Source organism: Phyllobates terribilis, unplaced genomic scaffold (assembly GCF_046119375.1).
Source record: "Phyllobates terribilis strain yellow unplaced genomic scaffold, ASM4611937v1 Scaffold_35__1_contigs__length_13245226, whole genome shotgun sequence".
In the NCBI taxonomy this organism is placed as follows: Eukaryota; Metazoa; Chordata; class Amphibia; order Anura; family Dendrobatidae; genus Phyllobates; species Phyllobates terribilis.
The window spans coordinates 4,808,682-4,829,694 of record NW_027362795.1 but is presented as its reverse complement, the minus strand read 5'-3'; the positions used below and the strand labels follow the sequence as shown (position 1 = coordinate 4,829,694).

The 21,013-nt window shown below is 43.5% G+C and overlaps 1 pseudogene; it reads right to left on the bottom strand.

Moving 5' to 3' along the window:
• Positions 1-200: 200 nt before the first annotated feature.
• Positions 201-18,759, bottom strand: LOC141182611 (uncharacterized; annotated as a pseudogene).
• Between the last annotated feature and the right edge of the window lie 2,254 nt (positions 18,760-21,013).

Below are 21,013 nucleotides of genomic sequence, written 5' to 3'. Positions count from 1 at the left end.
TTAACGTGCAAACCACGTTTGGGGGTAAAGGGGTTAACACAACAAAAACAAAAATTAAACGGAGCAAATAATATATATTAAACCAAAGGAAAGTATCAAAAGTATCAGACAATTGTCTAGTACCAATAAGATGGTGACATATCTATACTAGGATATGAATGGCAGAACATTTGGGAATAATCAGAAACACCAAACATGAGTTTGGTCAAAAACCTTTATTTCACAAGCAATTGGTTACATGGTGGCACTGCAGAAGCGGGTGCCCACACTACATAAAATACAGTGATTGTATAATACACAAACCGTTATATATGTACAGTAGGTGATATCCAGAAGTCTATTGATCCTATTCTGAACATTATTGGAGAGTTTGGTGAATGGTCAGGCCTGTCCATTATTTGGGATAAGTCGGTTATTCTACCATTTGATGATATCCCTAATTCCAGCATATTAGAACATACACGAATACAAAGGGTTGAGAAATTCTAATACCTTGGTATAAATATAACAAATAGAACTCCGGATTACATTGCACTGAATCTATATCTTCTTCTGGAAAAGTATAAAAAGAAAATCGATGCGTGGTGGAGATTACCATTATCAGCTGTAGGAAGAGGGAACTTATTAAAAATGATATTGATGCCCCAACTCTTATACATTCTGCATAATGCCCCTATTTGGATCCATAATTCCCATTTTCAGAAAATTCATAGCAAGTTTCGTTCTCTTATATGGATAGGCTAGGATAAAATGTGAATATCTACAAAGTGACAAGGAATCTGGTGTTTTGGCGATTCCTAATGCACTAATATACAGTGGGGAAAAAAAGTATTTAGACAGCCACCAATTGTGCAAGTTCTCCCACTTAAAAAGATGAGCGAGGCCTGTAATTCACATCATAGGTCGACCTCAACTATGAGAGACAAAATGAGAAAACAAATCCTGAAAATCACATTGTCTGATTTGGAAAGAAATTTTTTTCAAATTTTGGAGTAAAATAAGTATTTGGTCATTACAAACAAGCAAGATTTCTGGCTCTCACAGACCTGTAACTTCTTCTTTAAGGGGCTCCTCTGTCCTCCACTCATTACCTGTAGTACTGTCACATGTTTGAACTTGTTATCAGTATAAAAGACACCTGTCCACAACCTCAACAGTCACACTCCAAACTCCACTACGGTGAAGACCAAAGAGCTGTCGAAGGACACCAGAAACAAAATTGTAACCCTGCACCAGGCTGGGAAGACTGAAGGCAGGCAGCTTGGTGTGAAGAAATCAACTGTGGGAGCAATAATTAGAAAATGGAAGACATACAAGACCACTGATAATCTCCCTTGATCTGGGGCTCCACACAAGATCTCACCCCGTGGGGTCAAAATGATCTCAAGAACGGTGAGCAAAAATCCCAGAACCACACGCGGGGACCTAGTGAATGAGAGAGCGGGGACCAATGTTACACAGGCTACCATCAGTAACACACTACACCGCCAGGGACTCAGATCCTGCAGTGCCAGACGTGTCACCCTGCTTAAGCCATTACATGTCCGGGCCCCTCTAACGTTTGCTAGAGAGCATTTGGATGATTCAGAAGAGTATTGGGAGAATGTCATATGGTCAGATGCAACCAAAGTAGAACTGTTTGGTAGAAACACAACTCGTCTTATTTGGAGGAGAAAGAATGCCGAGTTGCATCCAAAGAACACCATACCTACTGTGAAGCATGGGGGGTGGCAACATCATGCTTTGGAGCTGTTTCTCTGCCAAGGGGCAAGGACGACTGATCCGTGTACATGAAAGAATGAATGGGACCATGTATCGTGAGATTTTGAGTGCAAACCTCCTTCCATCATGGGCGTGGAGAGGGGGTGAATATTCATGCCCTTTAATAGCGGGCACACGCGATCGCTCAGCAGCAGCAGCAGCCGCGCTGCTGATACACTGTGAATATAGAATCCGGCACTCATTCAGTAGTATGAAATATAATTATTAATCAAATAATTAAAGTTCCTTTAGAGATTCATGAAAAATGCAATCCACAACATGTGATGTTTCGGTCGTTCAGCCACGACCTTCATCAGACTCTAATGCATACAAAAAAACAAAATATATGTACAGAAACATTATGTGTATAAAAAATAAGGGAAAGGGTAGAATTCAAAAACATCATACAGGAAAGACGGACAATAAATCATTTCATTAGAGCATGTGGAGGATAATCTCTACTATAATCACAATGTAATACAATATTCAATGATATAGTACAATGCAGCGTGATGATCAAGCCTCATCAAAAGCAAAGGTGTAAGTATATATGGTTTACCCGAAAATACTCCATAGGGAGCCTAAGAATCATTATATCAAAAGAGAAAAAATTGCCCAAAAAAAAAACAGGGGAAAAGTTTATAACCCACTCGTGGTGTCATATAATAAGATCTGGACCCTTAAAATAGAAAAAAACTTTGGAAAGAGAGAAAAAAGGGGAATAGACACTGAGTTGTTGATACACTGTGTGCAGCTATTAAGGAGCATGAATATTCAGTGCTCCCCACGCCTATGGGCGTGGGGAGCAGTGAATTTTCATTTTCTTCAGCAGTGGGGACCGTGCAGGCTGCAGCAGGCGGCTGCTGCCTCCTGTGCCCCACTCCTCCGCCACGACTGCTCCCCCCAGCACAGTATTATATATATATATATATATATATATATATATATATATATATATATATATATATATATATATACCCCCCCCAGCAACATTCGGACTATAAGACGCACCCCCCATTTTCCTCCAAACTTTTGGAGGAAAAAGGTGCGTCTTATAGTCCGAAAAATACGGTAAATACTGGAAAGGAGTTTTGTCTAATATAAAGAGGGTATATAAAATATATATTGAACCAGACCCAAAAAATGCCTATTAAGTATATTGGAAAATGATATGGAATTTGATCCAATTTCCATAGGGATTTCACATAGTTTATTTTAAGCTAGGAAACATATTGCATCCAAATGGATTAACCCCTCACCTCTAGAAATTAGTGAACTCAAAAATAGGATAAATAACACTATCAGATTAGAAAAAGGGGTATATAAAAAACAAAACTCAATGAATAAATTAGAGAAAATATGGGGCTTATGGTTGGATACACCTGGAATGACATCAAGGGGGTTATTGTAGGAGAGACAATGACCTATGGGGGAGGGTGGTATTGGCGAGGTCTAATGTTTCATTGTAATGTGTATTAGAATTCCTTAACTTGTGGTATGGGTAATATAGCACACCTATATGTGTATAGGATTATAATGTTTATTACAATATTGTGGTTATATAAGAGATTTCAAGAATGTGGAATGTTAATTGTAAGATATAGTAACTGCAAGTTATCAGACGGTAATGGGCGAGCTGAGAGGATTTATAGGAGAGATGCATGTATGTCATCCTATGGTATGTTATTTTATTATTGTATGTACTGGTTTCTTGTTTTGTAAAAAAAAAAAAAAATGAAAAAATGTCAATAAAAATTTATTGGATTAAAAAAAAATAGAATAGGAAAAAGGCTTCTCCCCTGTGTGGGTTCTCTGGTGCTTAATCAAAGCTGGTTTTTGGTTAAAACATTTCCCACATTCTGAACATGAAAAATGCTTCTCCCCTGTGTGGGTTCTCTGGTGCTTAATCAAAGCTGATTTTTGGTTAAAACATTTTCCACATTCTGAACAGGAAAAGGCTTCTCCCCTGTGTGAGTTCTCTTGTGACTATCACGAATCATTTTACGATTAAAACATTTCCCACATTCTGAACAGGAAAAGGGTTTCTCCCCTGTGTGGGTTCTCTTGTGACTTTCAAGAATCATTTTACGATTAAAACATTTCCCACATTCTGAACAAGAAAAAGGCTTCTCCCCTGTGTGAATTCTCTTGTGACTATCAAGATTCATTTTACGATTAAAACATTTCCCACATTCTGAACAAGAAAAAGGCTTCTCCCCTGTGTGAATTCTCTTGTGATTATCAAGAATCATTTTACGATTAAAACATTTCCCACATTCTGAACAGGAAAAGGGCTTCTCCCCTGTGTGGGTTCTCTGGTGGCTATCAAGATGCGCTTTCCGGTTAAAACATTTCCCACATTCTGAACATGAAAATGGCTTCTCCCCTATGTGGGTTCTGTGGTGCTTAACCAAAGTTGATTTCTGGTTAAAAAATTTCCCACATTCTGAACAGGAAAAGGGCTTCTCCCCTGTGTGGGTTCTCTGGTGGTTATTGAGATATGCTTTCTGGTTAAAACATTTCCCACATTCTGAACATGAAAAAGGCTTTTTCCCTGTGTGGGTTCTGTGGTGCTTAACCAAAGCAGATTTTAGGTTAAAACATTTCCCACATTCTGAACAGGAAAAGGGCTTCTCCCCTGTGTGGGTTCTCTGGTGGTTATTGAGATATGCTTTCTGGTTAAAACATTTCCCACATTCTGAACATGAAAAAGGCTTTTTCCCTGTGTGGGTTCTGTGGTGCTTAACCAAAGCAGATTTTAGGTTAAAACATTTCCCACATTCTGAACAGGAAAAGGGCTTCTCCCCTGTGTGGGTTCTCTGGTGGTTATTTAGATACGCTTTCTGGTTAAAACATTTCCCACATTCTGAACATGAAAAAGGTTTCTCCCCTGTGTGGGTTCTCTGGTGGTTATTTAGATATGCTTTCTGGCTAAAACATTTCCCACATTCTGAACATGAAAAAGGCTTCTTCCCTGTGTGGGTTCTGTGGTGCTTAACCAAAGCTGATTTCTGGTTAAAACATTTCCCACATTCTGAACAGGAAAAGGGCTTCTCCCCTGTGTGGGTTCTCTGGTGGTTATTTAGACACGCTTTCTGGTTAAAACATTTCCCACATTCTGAACATGAAAAAGGCTTCTCCCCTGTGTGGGTTCTGTGGTGCTTAACCAAAGTTGATTTCTGGTTAAAACATTTCCCACATTCTGAACAGGAAAAGGGCTTCTCCCCTGTGTGGGTTCTCTGGTGGTTATTTAGATATGCTTTCTGGTTAAAACATTTCCCACATTCTGAACATGAAAAAGGCTTCTTCCCTGTGTGGGTTCTGTGGTGCTTAACCAAAGCTGATTTCTGGTTAAAACATTTCCCACATTCTGAACATGAAAAAGACTTCTCCCCTGTGTGGGATCTCTGGTGATTAACAAAAACTGATTTCTGGTTAAAACATTTTCCACATTTGGAACAAAACAATCTATTGTCCGCTGTGTGTATTTTTTGATGTTTTAGAATAGACTTTTCGAGGGTAAAACTATTTCCATTTTCTGAAAGTGAAAATGATTTCTTTGCTTTAGGAGCAGTTCGTTTTTTAATGCTTATTTTATTTTGATTTTCCTTAGTAGTCGGTAATGAATCATAAGACAGGACCTGTTTCATAGGATCAGATGACAGATCTTTGCTGAGAATGGATGATGGTATATCTAGAGTAATGGCATTCAATTCAATTGTATCCTGTGGGATCTCAAGATCGTCAGATTTAAAAATCTCCTGTCCCTCTGATCTTCTGGTACAGTCATCTGCCAAGAAAAAAACAATTTTTAATTTTGAATAAAATGTCTTTGAAATTTATATTTTTGAACATTTCTACTTAAAATGTCTAAACACAAACATCCCTGGGCTACATGCTAATCCAGGGAAATGAATAGATATATGCTCAAGTTTAAATATTTCTCTATTTTTTAGATTTGTGTCTAATAAAATTGATTTTTAAACCTGAGCATATAGCTCTTCATTTTCCTGGATTAGCATGTAGCCCAGGGATGTGTGTGTTTACATTGATTTAGAAGTGGTATGCAATCTTTATTTATTTTTCTATGGGATTCTTGTGTTAATTGTACTTAAAATGCCTGTAGGAATGGCAAGTTATTGACAGAATGACAGTTCACAGTCTAATAGAAAACCTCATAGGATGAACCAGTAGAGCGTGGTGTCCAACTGTTTGTTCATTCTGCCTTCAAAATATGGAATAAGAAGCCATCAAACAATGTTATGTAGTGTAGGGTTCGGTACTCACTTAGCCACGTTAGAGGTAGGCACGGGACACTGTACTGTCTCTTTAAAAATGTCCAAGGCAGGTTTATTATGCTGCATAAACCGCACTTCCAGAAGTAAGCAAAAGAAAACCTTGTCCGGCACAGTGTAACAAAACAGAAAGGAAACAGTCCATCCAATATGGCGGGTTCACCCGCTCACAGTCAGTGTCTTTTTACCCTCAAACACTCTGGAGGTCTCCACACTTCCAGCCACAGACACTGAATGAGACACTTGGTCTCTATTTTATACACACGCCCTGGGGTGGAGATATGTGAGTAGCCAATCCCCCTATCTCTTATGACTGCTCGAAAAAAACGGCCCTGATACGCCCTATTAAAACTCTCAGCACTAAGTGTGCTGGAGCATGCTTTCCCGGTTTCACATCACTGAAGCTGCCAACTTCAGCGACACGTATCTTCCCTCAAGGACATGTCCGGCGGCCCTCTTACAGTAGGCAAAAATGATACCAATAAACATTCCACATTATTAGATTCTCAAAGGGTCTTGAGAATCAACATGGCTTCTGTGGCGCCCCTGCAGGTTCAGTTGACTGCATCTCACCCAGAGGTGTGGTACCCCACTCTCAGGTAAGGTGGGAGTACTACCCGGTACCCACACACCCGCATCCAATACACTCCACTTCAGTAGGGAAGGGCGAGATTGCTCCTAAGGGAGAGCACAGTCCCTGGTCCCTAGCTGGAGTGTGGAACCACGTTGTGGGTGTGGGAGGAGGAAGTAGATCAAGGGAGTACTGACAGAAGGAGTATAAGAAGAAGGGGAACCATCTAGAAGGAGTTCAGTCAGTCCAGTTCAGAGGAGAGAGAGTTGGGAGCAGGAGCTCAGGTCAGAGGAGTGGAGAAAGGAGCAGGGCCCAGTCTCAGAGGCCCAAGAGGAGAGACTGAAGAGAATAGAGGAGCGGTGAGGAGGGCTCCAAGAGGAAGTGAGGGTATCCCAGGGGCACGGCGAGTGCCACCTGTGCGCCCGAATCTACACGGACGTGGAGGGATCAGGCCGCAGAGAAGGGACCGGCCCCTAAACTAGTGGAGAACAACCAGGCTCAGCTAGATAACCGGAGGCTGCTGCATTTTCAAGGTGCTGCAGCCGACAACCACAATTACATCGCCGAAAAGGTGGCCGCATAGGGTCCAGGGGACTGCACGTTGCCCGACAAGACCTGAGGCTACTGGCTTGGGACACTGATTGTGAGGCGCAGGGCAGGAGGGTGAGAGCCAGCGCAGTGAGACAACCGGGAAAGGTACATAGAACGGGGTCCCGTGAAAGTGTTCCTGAAATACCTGAGAGTTTGCTGGATCACTACCCCGGAGGACACAGGACGACATGGGCGGTTATAATCCGGAAAGTGCAACCTGAGGAACTTAACAATTGTAAGTAAAATCTGAAGACTGCACCCCACTGTGTCCTTGAATAATTGCTGCACCAACAAACATCTACCTCCTAAAATCCCCATCTACTGCCCTGGAGCTAAGCTCTGACTGTGGAGAGCTGAACCAACCCTGCTGCGTCACCATCAGCTCCAGAGCATCTGCACCGCAGCGGCGGCCCCATATAGCCGCATACCACAGGTGGCGTCACGAACATTATCTCTAAAAACTTTGTTTCCCTTTTACTTTTCCCCTTTAATTGACTACCCTGGGTCACGGACCGGGTCACAGCCACCGTGACCTCCCCCAGCATTGACCAGGACGGCTACCTAGTAGCCCACGGCCCAGGGGGCGCGTCACTTCCATAAACCAATCCAGCAATATCCGCACTCCCAAAGTCAGATTTCCCCCTCGCTTCTGAGCCTTGCAGTGTGCCCAAACCACATTTAGCATCCATGTATTTGACATTACTATAGTGAGAAGATCCCACTTAATTTATGGTGTGTGTGTTTCCTGGAGCACAATCTGGGCACTATGTGTTGGGTAATAAAATGGCAAATTTGCAATTTTCACTCTCCAACACCCACTGTGTGCTAATTTCTGGAAAGTGCCTGTGAAGTCAGAAGAGTCACTTCTCCTATAGATTAATTCACTGAGGGTTATAATCTCCAAAATGTAGTCACTTTATTGGGATTTCTACTGCTCTGGTTTTCTACCATTTTGTAATAACAGGGCTTTTGCAAATGGTGGGTCCCATCTCCTCTGGGATCTGCTCCTGTTACGTCTGCTTCTGTCACCAGGAGCCGCCTTATTTATTCTGCAGGCAGTGCTGGTGATGGAGGAGACGTCAGAACCAGAAGCTCTGGGCGGCCCAGGCCCTGTCCAGCCACTAAGATTAGGGTTGCTGGGACCAGTAGTACCATCCAGTCTGGCAGTATGGGTGTGTGTGCTGTCCAGCTGCAGTAATCTGCTCCCTGCTTCAGCCAACTGGAAAGCACCGCACCCTACTAAAGCTGGAAGCATATTGCCGGAAGCTGCCAGATACAGCCTTGTTCTCCTCTGGTTCAGTCCTCTGTGCTCAGCTCCCGGCTTGTGTATTTGTTTCTGTTGTGATCCCAGCCCGTTTACTGACTACTCTTGTGTCTTCTGATTTTGTATTTTCTCTGCCCTCCTGGTTCTGACCCGGCTACCTGACTATTCGTCTTGACATTAAAGGGTGATGAGAAAGGCAGTCCCTGGGATCTAGAGTATATAGCGCAAAGCCTGTTCGTGGTGGCCATCTTTTGAGCTGCCAGGTGACCATGACCAGTGCCCCCAATACATTGTGTCTGCAAACTATTCCAGCAAGATCTGCATTCAAATAGCTAAATGTCGCTTCTCCCCTTCTTAACCTGCCATGCGCCCACACAGTAGTGTACAACTGTATATAGGGGATTGTCAGATTCAAGAGAAGTTGGAAAATAATTTGTAAGGTCCATTTGTTTCCTATTATCATTTGTGAAGAATTCCAAAGTTATCACCATATAAAGTGACACACGTCAGATTATGAACATAAAACTGGCTGCAGGAAGAGGTTAAATCAGAGCATTTTGAGCACTAACTGCTGTAGTCAAAAACTGACTATAGACAATAATACATTTACTGAAATGATCAATCTCAACAGTCTTCATCAGTAATAAATGAGTAACTAGTGGTGAAACCTCTCTGGGGTAATTAGAGTATGGGGATCGGTGGCTCTTGGCAATCTAAACTATCGTAAGGGACAATATTTTCTGTCAGATGAGTTTCAAGAAGAAATATTAGACGTTCAAAGAGAACTTTTTATAATAGTGCAGAGCTGAGGTGTCTTAAATTTAGCCCTCGGACATTGGGAAGACGTAATGGAGACCTTCTTTTAAAGACTACCAGGGAGATACAGAGGCCAATCCCACCACAATAAAGGTATTATTCAAAATGAACCTGGAAAAAAATACAGAATAAAAGATATGTTACATCCCTAACAACAACGTATGTATGAGGGGAGAGCTCCAACACTAAACCGAACTTGCACTCATTTATGATGGACCATTGGAGCTACTATGAGTCCTGAGCAGAGGAGTAGAGAAAAGATCCTAGTTACTTACCGGTAACGGGATTTTACAGAGCCCATGACAGCACCACCTGAGAGAGGGTATCCGCCCACCAAGGACAGGAACCTACTGAATAAAAAGGCGGTACCTCTCCTCCGCATCAGTTTTTTGTTTCAGAGCATGAGAGGGCCTCCGAAGACAGGTTAATACATAACCACCACCTCAACATATGTACTAAACACCTTAAAAAAAGTGCACACCACAGTGATAAAGGGGAGGGAATTAATAGGGTGCTGTCATGGGCTCTGTAAAATCCCGTTACCGGTAAGTAACTAGGATCTTTTCCCCTTCTCCCATGACAGCACCACCTGAGAGATTTATAGAGATTAAATACCAGAGGGAGGGATCACCGTTTGCAACACCCTTCTACCAAAGGACAGATCAGTAGAAGAGGAAAGGTCAAGACGGTAATGTTTGTAAAATGTAGCAGGGGATGACCAAGTTGCCGCCTTACATATAATGTCGATGGGCACATCCGCCTTCTCAGCCCAGGAAGCAGCTACCGCTCTGGTGGAATGGGCCTTCAGGTTCTCAGGAACCGGCAGATTGCTAGAAGAGTAGGCTAAGGTAATAGTATCCCTGACCCATCTAGCTATGGTCCCCCTTGTAACCTTAAGTCCTTTCCTAGCCCCCTGAAAGGATATAAATAAAGCGTCACTCTTTCTCCAGGCTTTTGTCACTTCCAAATACTGGACTAACACCCTCCTAACATCTAAGGTGTGAAGCTTATATTCCTCAGAATCCCTAGGATTAGGATAGAAGGAAGGGAGAGTGATTACTTGCGTCCTATGGAACTTGGAGGCTACCTTTGGAAGATAGGCCGGGTCTGGTCTTAAGATTACTCTATCCATACATACTTGAGTGAATGGATGGTTAATGGATAGTGCGTGTAAGTCACTGACTCTACGAGCTGATGTCAGGGCCACCAATAGCGCAGTCTTTAAAGTTAAGATTTTTTCTGAAACCTTCTCTAAGGGCTCGAAGGGAGGTTTGGTTAATGCTTCCAGAACTAAATTAAGGTCCCAAGGAGGCATTCTTGGAACAGGAATAGGTCTGGATCTATGACAGGCTTTAATAAATCTAATGATCCATCTATTTGCTGCCAAGTCATAATTATACAGTGCCCCCAGAGCAGATACCTGTACCTTAAGAGTACTGGTAGCTAGTCCCATGTTTAACCCCTTCTGGAGGAATTCTAGTATGGCCTCAATAGGAACCTTCCCTTTGGCAGACTGACCCGAGGTAGACAAGAACTTAGCCCAGGTTCTACCATAGATTCTAGTTGTTATCGGCTTTCTACTTGCTAGAAGGGTAGTAACAAGATCTGGAGAAAACCCCCTTTGCGTCAATAGCGACCTCTCAAAATCCAAGCCGTCAAATGCAGGCCCGCTCTTTGGGGATGACAGACTGGGCCCTGCCTGAGGAGATCCGGGATGTCCGGAAGAACCCATGGATCTGCTTGGGACATTCTCTTCATCCAAGTGAACCATGGTCTCTTGGGCCAGAACGGGGCGATCAATATAACCCTCGCCCGTTCCTCTCGGATCTTCCTCAGGATAGTAGGGATCAGTACTAAAGGGGGAAAGGCATAAGCTAGAGTGAAATCCCACTGAATCTGCAGCGCGTCCACCGCAAACGCCCCCTCTTTTAGATTCAGGGAGCAAAAGGTTTCGGTCTTCCGATTGTGTCTGTTTGCAAACAGATCTATCTGGGGCTGTCCCCACCGATCCACAATCTGCTGAAAAACGGCTGGATTCAACTCCCACTCTCCTTGTTTCAAGATGTGACGACTCAAGAAATCGGCCTTTATGTTCTCTTCCCCTTTTATATGCAGTGCCGAGAGCGTAACCAGCCGACTCTCGGCAAACCTGAAGATCTGATCCGCTATTAACATCAGAGGGAGAGACCTGGTACCCCCCTGATGATTGATGTAGGCGACTGTTGATCTGTTGTCTGACATTATCCTGACGTGAGGACCCTGAAGAACAGAACTGAATTCTTTTAGCGCGTTTCTGGCTGCCAACAGCTCTTTCATGTTGGAAGAGAGGCTTGTCTCGCTGTCCGACCAGAGGCCTTGTACAGAACGATCCCTTAGGTGAGCTCCCCAACCTTCCGCACTTGCGTCTGTTGTAATTGTATCCGACACCTGGAAGGTCCAAGGAACCCCCAAAGATAGGTTGACCGGAGATGTCCACCAGTCCAGGGAGTTGATCACAACATCTGGAAGAGATATTTTCCCATTCAGGCGACCTTTGAGCCGCCTGTCCGCTGCCAGAATCTCCTGTTGAAGACATCTGGAATGGTGCTGGGCCCACTGAACCGCCGGAATGCAAGACGTCATTGTACCCAACAGAGACATTGCACTCCTCAGGGTGATGGTCGGATTGCTGACAATCTGAGATGTTAGGGATCTGATCTTCAGTTTCTTTTCCTCTGGCAGAAGACAGGTTTGGTTTTCCGAGTCCAGAATGAGACCCAGGAAAGACTGAACCCTCTTTGGTTCCAGCCTTGACTTCTCCAGATTTAACAGCCAACCTAGGCGTCTTAGACTGGCCATGACGTCCGCCAGGGCTAGAGCACAGAGTTGACTTGATCTGCCCACTACTAAGAAATCGTCCAGATAAGGGATGACTAAAATATCTCTTTCCCTCAAGTGCGCTGTGACCTCCAGAATGATTTTTGTGAAGACTCTCGGCGCCATGGAAATGCCAAAGGGAAGAGCTGCGAACTGAAAATGCCTTACGTGCCTGACGAATTGTACAGCTACTCTTAGAAACTGTTGATGATCTGGCAAAATCGGGACGTGGTAGTAGGCGTCCTTCAGATCGAGGACGCACATAAAACAGTCCGGAAATAACATCTTTATGGCTGATTTTATTGTTTCCATCTTGAAAGGCCTGTAGATTAAATGGTCGTTCAGTCTCTTTAAGTTCGCAATGGTCCTGAAGGAGCCGTCCGGCTTCTTTATTAGGAAGAGGGTCGAATAGAATCCTCTTCCTTGCTCGGGTGCAGGTGTTTCCACCAGAACTCCTTTCCTGAGCAGAGAGAGAACTTCCTGCTGTAAGGCTATCTGTTCCACTAAACCTCTGGGGGCTGATATTTTGACAGTGTTCTTGGGCCTGCTCTTGAACTCTAGTGTGAGCCCCCTCCTGATTATCCCTAAGATCCAAGAATTGGATGAAATTTTCTTCCAGGCAGGCAGGAAGTGGGACAATCTTCCTCCCACCTGGGGGGAACTGTCACTTAGGGGCTTTCTTATTCTCGGAGGAGGGACCCCCAAACATGAAGCCTCTGCTATACGGCTTTCGGTCTTTCCAGCTACCTTGGTCTCTGGGAGCTTTACTGCGGCTGTATTTTCTCTTCCGAAAGGAACTGTTAAATCGGGAACCAGACACCATGGGAAATCCATGTTTTTTGTCTGCGGCTTTATCTAGGATGTCATCTAGACCTTTGCCGAACAAGAAGTCCCCCTCACAAGGGATTGAGCACAGTTTAGACTTTGACTGCACATCTCCTGGCCAGCTCTTGAGCCATAGCGCCCTACGGGCTGCATTAGAGAGGTTTGCAGACCGGGCAGCCAGCCTAACTGAATCTGCCGATGCATCTGCCAGGAATGCAGCCGCTCCCTGCATAAGAGGAAGGTCTGATAGAATTTTCTCCCTGGACACATTCCCCCTGATCTGGTCTTCCAATTGTTGAAGCCAGATCATCATAGATCTAGCAGTGCAGGTCGCTGCTACTGCCGGTTTAAGGGCCCCTGCTGACGACTCCCAGGTTTGCTTAAGGAAGGACTCCGCTTTTTTATCCAGCGGGTCTTTTAAGGCTCCTAAATCCTCAAAGGGCAGAGTGGATTTTTTTGAAGATTTTGAAATGGCCACGTCAATCTTAGGGGTTTTGTCCCATTTAGCCGCATCCTCATCCTCAAAGGGGTACCTCCGCTTGGAGGATGACGGCAGCTGACCCTTCCTCTCCGGTTTCTTCCATTCCCTTTCTATCAGAGATTTAATCCTGTCATTGACCGGGAATGAGCGTCTCCTCCTTTGGTCTAAGCCCCCGAACATAACATCCTGGACTGTTCTGGGCACTTTGGTATCGGTAATACCCATAGTCCCTCTGACGGCTTTAACTAGTCTCTCAGTATTATCAACCGAAAAACAAGGTCTGCCCCCCCCATTATCATCCGAAGACTCCGATGACGATGAGGAGTGATTAGAGGAGGAAGGCAGTTCTCTCGTAAAACGGGACTCCACTGATTCCTCTGATTCTGAAGAAACTAGTTTTCGCTTCTTCTTTTTGAGTGAGGTTAAGCCTCTTAAAGACTCTCTGACCTCTGTCTGGATTAGATCCTTTAATTCTAAAGAAAACCTGGGGGACTCCTCTGCAATGGTTTTCTGAATACAGTCTGAGCATAGGTTTTTGGCATAGGAGGTGGGAAGACCGATTTTGCATAAAGCACACTCCCTGTTTTTATTTTTAGCACTACACTTCTTCGCCTCCTGCCCCAAGAAATAAAAGGAGAAGAAGGAGGAAAAGAGAGAGAGAGAGAAGAGCACATTATTCAAGGTGAGACTTTCACGAAGATCACTCACCACACTGCCGTTCAGACTAGGGTACCGGAGGCGGTGGTTGCCGTTCACATGAGGGCTCCCATCTGGCGGAGGTGGACTGACGAAGTCTTTTCTGACCAGTCTTGCCGGAACTCGTACGCCCCTCACTGCTGTGACTTTGTCGATGGGAAGATTCCTGTTCCATTTGTTTGAGCTGCTTGCGCTGCTTTGATGGCTGTGGCTGCTGCTGTACTTCCTGTGGCGGTGACAGCTGCTGCCCAGGTGACTGCGGTTCCTCATTCATCATGGCGGGGATGCAGACACCGCCATCCTGATTGCTCCCCATCCTTAAAAGCAGTAGGGCTCCACCTCCTTTAGGCTCCTCCCCTTCCGGCAGCGTGCTCATCTCTCTTTTTCCTTTTTTTTTTTTTTTTTTTAATTTTAGCCAGCTGGCGCGCTACCCGCAGATCCACCTGCCTCTGCGCGTGCGCAGCCCAGCGGCACCCGGCGCGCTTGCAGCGGGATGACAGCTTCCCACCCGCGCATTCCGGCGCGCTCCGTCAGAGGGTGCGACGCGACCCCCACGTGCGCAGCCCGGAAGACCTGCCGGCCGGCGCGCTCAGTTCATCTTTGCGAGGCGCAGACCCGGCCACAGGCCCCGGCGCACGCGGGGAGGCATCCGAAGGAAAACAGCACCTCCTCCCCACACGCAGACCCGGGCAGCAGCCAGACGGGCTGGGAACAGGGACCATCTGCTGCTTCCACGGCCTCCAGGCCGCACCGTCCATAATCCAGGTACGTGAGGTACCACCTGGTGAGGCTCCCATCAGGGACAGGAACCAAAAACTGATGCGGAGGAGAGGTACCACCTTTTTATTCAGTAGGTTCCTGTCCTTGGTGGGCGGATACCCTCTCTCAGGTGGTGCTGTCATGGGAGAAGGGGAAAATATTAGTGCCCCCATTTCAGGAGAGATTGTGCAGTAATCTGAATTCCTTAGGATCGAAAACATAATGGAATTTATGACGTGGAGTGAATCCATGAAACCAGGGCTCGAGCCAACACATCTCCTGCAGGCGTGAATAAATGTATATTACAGCCATCAGCCACGCACAGCTTAGAGAGATATCATGGCACAGGTGTAATGTTTTCTGTATAGTTTATCACAATCCTGTTTGTAGTTAGTTGGTTTGATAAGAAATTTAAAAGTCAGGATAAAGGGAAACTCTGTTGTTATTGTACAGAAATTCACACTTGGCCCTCACTGCACATTTAATGTTGTCGATCATAAAAGTGAAGTTTGGCCAGAAAGTCTGGACCTGGTCTTGTAGGGACCATATGAGCACATTCAGCAGCAGAGAAGGGAGAGAAGGTAGATTCATCCAATAAGATATCAGGGTTCTAGGAAGCCAACAGCATCATTACCCTCCGCTTTCTCTTATAGGCCCATCATAATATTTTTCTTCAAATGATTTTCTCACTTGTCAGCACATTCTACGTACGTTGTCATTTGGTTTTGTAGTTTACAGATCTGGGCAGGTAACGGTCAGCGTCATCTAATCCCAGGGGGTAGGTGGATCCTCCAGGTTGTAAGTTTTACAGAAAAGGTCTTTTACAATTACACAAAGTAATGTGAACATTTTTGGATGGACTAAAATGTTGTGATCTAGAGGTAAAATGGTGATCACACGATTCCGATACGTCCGGACTACACCACCAATAAAGCAGCCACAGCCGGTGACTGAGAAGAATCTGACTTCTCTGCATTTAGTGGTTACTACTCACCTGGGTAGTCATATGTAGGAATCTCCTCTTTACACCGCTCATCACCCCTCACATATGTCTCTGTAGTATTAATATGGGTCAGATCTTCACCCTGAAACAAATATTGTAAAAGTCACAGACAGATGGAGAAGTCCCATCTATGATCAGCTCTAATCCTACAATCTCCACCGTTCTCATTACAAACAAATATAAAACATATAATACTGGTGGATAAAACAAGACTGAGCACAAGACCTTCACAGCCGTCTACACATCATAGGGGAGATCTCATGACACCTTCTCTCCATCTACCTGATGATCCTGAGGAACATTGGGGTCTTCTTGTTTACAGTCCTGTGGAAGAAGAGGACGGGGACATATCTCTGGTGTTGTCCTCTTACTAGATATATCTGGAGGAAACACATACAGGGACTGAATTCATTCTTTACATGCAGATAATTATAGGCCGTGTGTATTTAGTCCGGTCTATTACCTGGTGATGTGAGGGGCTGGGGAACCTCCATCATGACGTCCTTGTACAGATCTTTGTGTCCTTCTAAATACTCCCACTCCTCCATGGAGAAATAGACAGCGACATCCTGACATCTTATAGGAACCTGACACATACAATGATACCATCATCCCCCCGATCCCTCCATAGCGTTACTGTATAATGTCCCAGCATTCCCAGCAGTGTCACCTCTCCAGTCAGCAGCTCAATCATCTTGTAGGTGAGTTCTAGTATCTTCTGGTCATTGATGTCCTCATGTATCAGGGGGTGAGGTGGAGGCTCTGTGATTGGGTTCAGGGGTCTTCTCCATCCCTCAGACACAGGGTCCTGACAGCGCTCACTAGAGGTCTTCTTCACTACTGTGTAATCCTGGTTATGGAGAGACACATTAATAAATCTCCCTCCAGACATTTCCAGAGTCCTCACCTCTCCAGTTCTGTCCATCTGTTATTCCCATAGATAAGAATGATGTAATGTGACGTCATCAGAATCTCTCACCTCTCCAGTAAGCCGGAAGAGGATCTCTAGGGTGAGGTGTAATATCCTCTCCGCCATCTTGTCTCTATCCATATACATCTTTGATTGGTAATTCTGAAAAAAAATTTTTATATAGAAGATCTTCACTGAGAGGATATGATATTGTAGAGACCTGAATGAGAAGAAGATGAGCCTATGTAACATCATAAAAATCCTGTGTAATAATACAATTACTGGAGATAATGAGGGGAAACATATAAGAAGATTTATTATTTTACACTATTTAGTTTTTTCTTTACATCTACTAATAAAACCTATATATTTTAGGCCACAGACAACAAGCAGTTTCTTCCTCGGAGTCTGCAGCTGAATACGTTTCTCATAGACTCATCTTCCATAAAGCTAATTCTCACCTAATTCTCTGACACTAGAATTGACATTGAGAATAACCTCGGCTCTCAATGGTTCTTATAGAAATTTTTTTTTTTAATGCAGTCCAAAAACAAAAGTAAACGTTTCGGTCGATCTGACCTTCATCAAGAACTATTGGAAATAGCACAAAGAACAAAACAATAAATAAAAGAATAATAAATAATAAAATAAAAAAGCATATACAAATGGATCATAGCACAATAACATGATAATATCTCTTGTTTAATCTGAACAATAAACATGCTGTCAAACAGTGTATAATATTTCATCAAACCCCATTAATGCGGATACAACATCATAGTATAGAGCAAGTATATATACAAATTGAAGCGAGCTGACACCTACTAGACTGCTGGATGGTGTTCAAAGGTAGGAATTCAAAAGTGTGGAGATATGGTGACACTGGTTACTTGGGTCTGCAGAAAAGAGCAGAGAGTGGCAGACTCAGAGTTATCAGCTGAGAGGGACTGTGGAGGCAGAGATAGACAGAATAGAGCTGGACGTAGCATACCTGTGACCCAGAGTTCCTGGTTATAAAGCGGTGCTGCACGTAGTGGCTTAGAGGAACGCGGTGTCCACCGCTAGTTCCTGGTGCTGTGCGCGTTGTCATGCAAAAAGCAAACATGGCATCTAAGAAGGCGTGACAGAGTTCGGCTGAATGCCCCTCCTCCCCCAAGTACTCAATAGTATGGGGCTGCCTAGTTCCTATAATACTGAAATGCCTAATAATGGTGTCTGGGCCTGCAATGTACGAAAGTCTATTAGGCCGGGCCAGAGGTAGCGCCCAATAAGATACCTTTTAAAGCCCCCATACACATTAGACTAAAGTTGCATGGAAGCACTGATTTTGGGGGTTTTGGTTGACTATATAATGTATTTGGGGGCCCCCCGACAGTACCAGTCAGTCATACAAACCACAGGAAAGCTGGAATATTTGTGTGTATGGAGGAGTCTGGAGAGATAGCCGTCTGCCAAATGACCGCTCAGCCAACACTTATCTCATGTATATGGGGACATTACTATTGCACAGGCAGTGATAATACACGGCACTACAGTAGTACAGTGCATCACCGGAGCAATCAGAGGCTTCTGTGTTGTATGATCGCACTAAGGAGAGTTGTTTAAAAACGTTTATAAAAAAAGGTTTAAAAAAAAGTTTTAAAGTGAAAATATCACAGTTTTAGCAAAAATAAATATTCGTCACTATAGGGAAAACATGCATGTAATGGGAAAATGGAGAGGGAGGTCAGCTCACTGTTTATTCAATGTATCTGGTCTGAAGATCACCGCATGGAGCCGCCCTGGTCAGGGACATTTCAAGGTGCAAGTAGAGAAAGAAGGAGAGATGGATTCTCCAGCATTGTCTATATTGTTAAAAAGTCACATTTATTGTGAATTCATAAAAACTGTTGTGATGGCATAACACCAAGTGCCGACCAAACCAATGCTTATTCCTGATTTACAACATGTGAGTCTCTCTGATACTTTTATATCCTTCCATTTCCTGGGTGTCCATTGATTACTGAGTACTTCTCAGACAATTAACCCTGTATTGTATGGAAGAAAAAGATAATACACAAATACAACTCATGCATGAGACATTCAATAAAATCACTGGAAATCAAAGACAAATACAATTAATTGTACTGTAATATTAATCCTGTCTGATGCCCATTCCCTGTGGGGCTCTAGTGTGTAAATTAAATATCCAATATGACTTTCTATTTAAGATTTTTCTTTTCTATCTCCAGCTCTTAATGGTTTCTATTCCTAATATCTGAAGGATCTGATATCCCCTTTATGTTTTTGTGAAAAGTGTCTTGAAACCAGACAGGTTTAATGTTGTGGGATTGATTGCGTCAGATAAATGTCTTCTAATACATGTTTATAGCGCATCTGACGTCCATCCCACATATTGCAGGTAACTCTCTATACACTCTATTATATAGATGACCCCTATAGTGTTACAACTGATGAAATTGTATATTGCAAATTGTTGTCCCGTTAAGTTTTCTTCAAATGTGTCGGTTTTATTAACATAGTTGCATGCTTTACAGGGTGTATGTTCACATGTAAAAAAAAAACCCTTATAGGATAACCAAGTCACCAAATACTGGCCCATTAAGACACACTTTGTCACTCTTGTATTCCCTACTGATTGAATCCCTGGACTAGTCTAAAACACGCTTCCAATCTCAATGGCAGAGAGATCTGAGTTGCACCTTAACGAGGGATCAGTGGAAGCGAATCTTCACCTTGACACACAAATCATCAATCAGCTCGCGATTTCAGGAGCCAAGCTATAAACTGCTTTCTCGGCGGTATACGGTCCCAGCTCGCCTACACTCTATATTCCCAGATGCTAGTCCCATGTGTTGGACATGTGGGGAGGAGGAGGGTGACCTACTACATATTTTCTGGACCTGTAAACTCCTTTCTCCTTTCTGGGGAAAAGTACTACTAGTGATTAGTAAATTCACTGATCTTATTTCAGACCTTGACCCAGCATTCATCCTTCTCCATCACAGCAACATCCCTTTAAAAACATATAAAAACTCAATACTGAGACACTTGATCACGTCTGCTAGAGCATGTATTCCCTTGCTATAGAAAAGTAACAATATCCCGACAATCACACTATGGTTCTCCAAAATAAATGAGATTATGCTAACGGACAAACTCACCTCCAGGATCAATAACTCCCATGATAAATTTTATAAAACATGGTTCTACTAGAGTTTAAATCTTCCGCTGAAAACCTTGACCTCATAGGGGAAAGCTAAGTCTATACTTCAGGAGCCTCTCTGACGTTACCCTAACCCTCTTACCCATACATCCCTTCCCCCACTTCCCTTTGTCTTTGTGTGTACTTGTGTTTTTGGTTTTAACTACTCGTTTTTTCTTTTATAGCCCTTATTTGTTAATCCACATGAATATGTAATGACTTAATATTTAAGTCAGAGTCACCACGCTGGTATATCCTAAAACACATTGAACCAATGTTCTACCAGCGACTCTACTTTGTATTGTGTTTACTTATTTCATTTTCAAATTTTTGGAAATACTGGTTATTGTTATGGTTATGTAGTCGTGTTTGACCTACTACTTGTTGCACAACTAGTACCCGGTGTTTGTATTTGTATTTCCTTTTCAAAACTTAATAAAGATAAATTTGTAAAAGGATAATCAAGTCACATTGCGTTTGATATTTGTTTCTTGAAAAAAAACTCGGTGAAAGTTTTCCGCCCAGTGTAGAAGCCTTTTTGGATACAAAACTCAAACAAAATATGCAAAAGAATTTACAAAGTCTGGAGGAAGGATCTCAGACATCAAAAAAACTAAGTTTGAAAGAGATATCAAAGACTACGAGTCAAATTCAATTTACACATGCAAATGGAACAAACCAAGAGCTACTGTTCTGAAATACAGGTCACACAATAAATTCAAAGGAAATAGAGAAGAGCGGAGGTCAGCTTCACAAATCCTAATGTGTCCATGGGTTCCTCTAATTATAATTCTCTGAGGACTAATCTGATGCATCAGTGGGATCAACTAAAGACAGACAGAACAAAAATAAATTCTCAAGTATTCCCCACAATTCAGAACAAAACAACGGGCGGGCAGAAAGTACAAACGTGCCCGGACATGTGCGTTCCATGCCGGAGTGCATCACGGTCTCCTATCTGCGAATGTGCATGTCCGGAA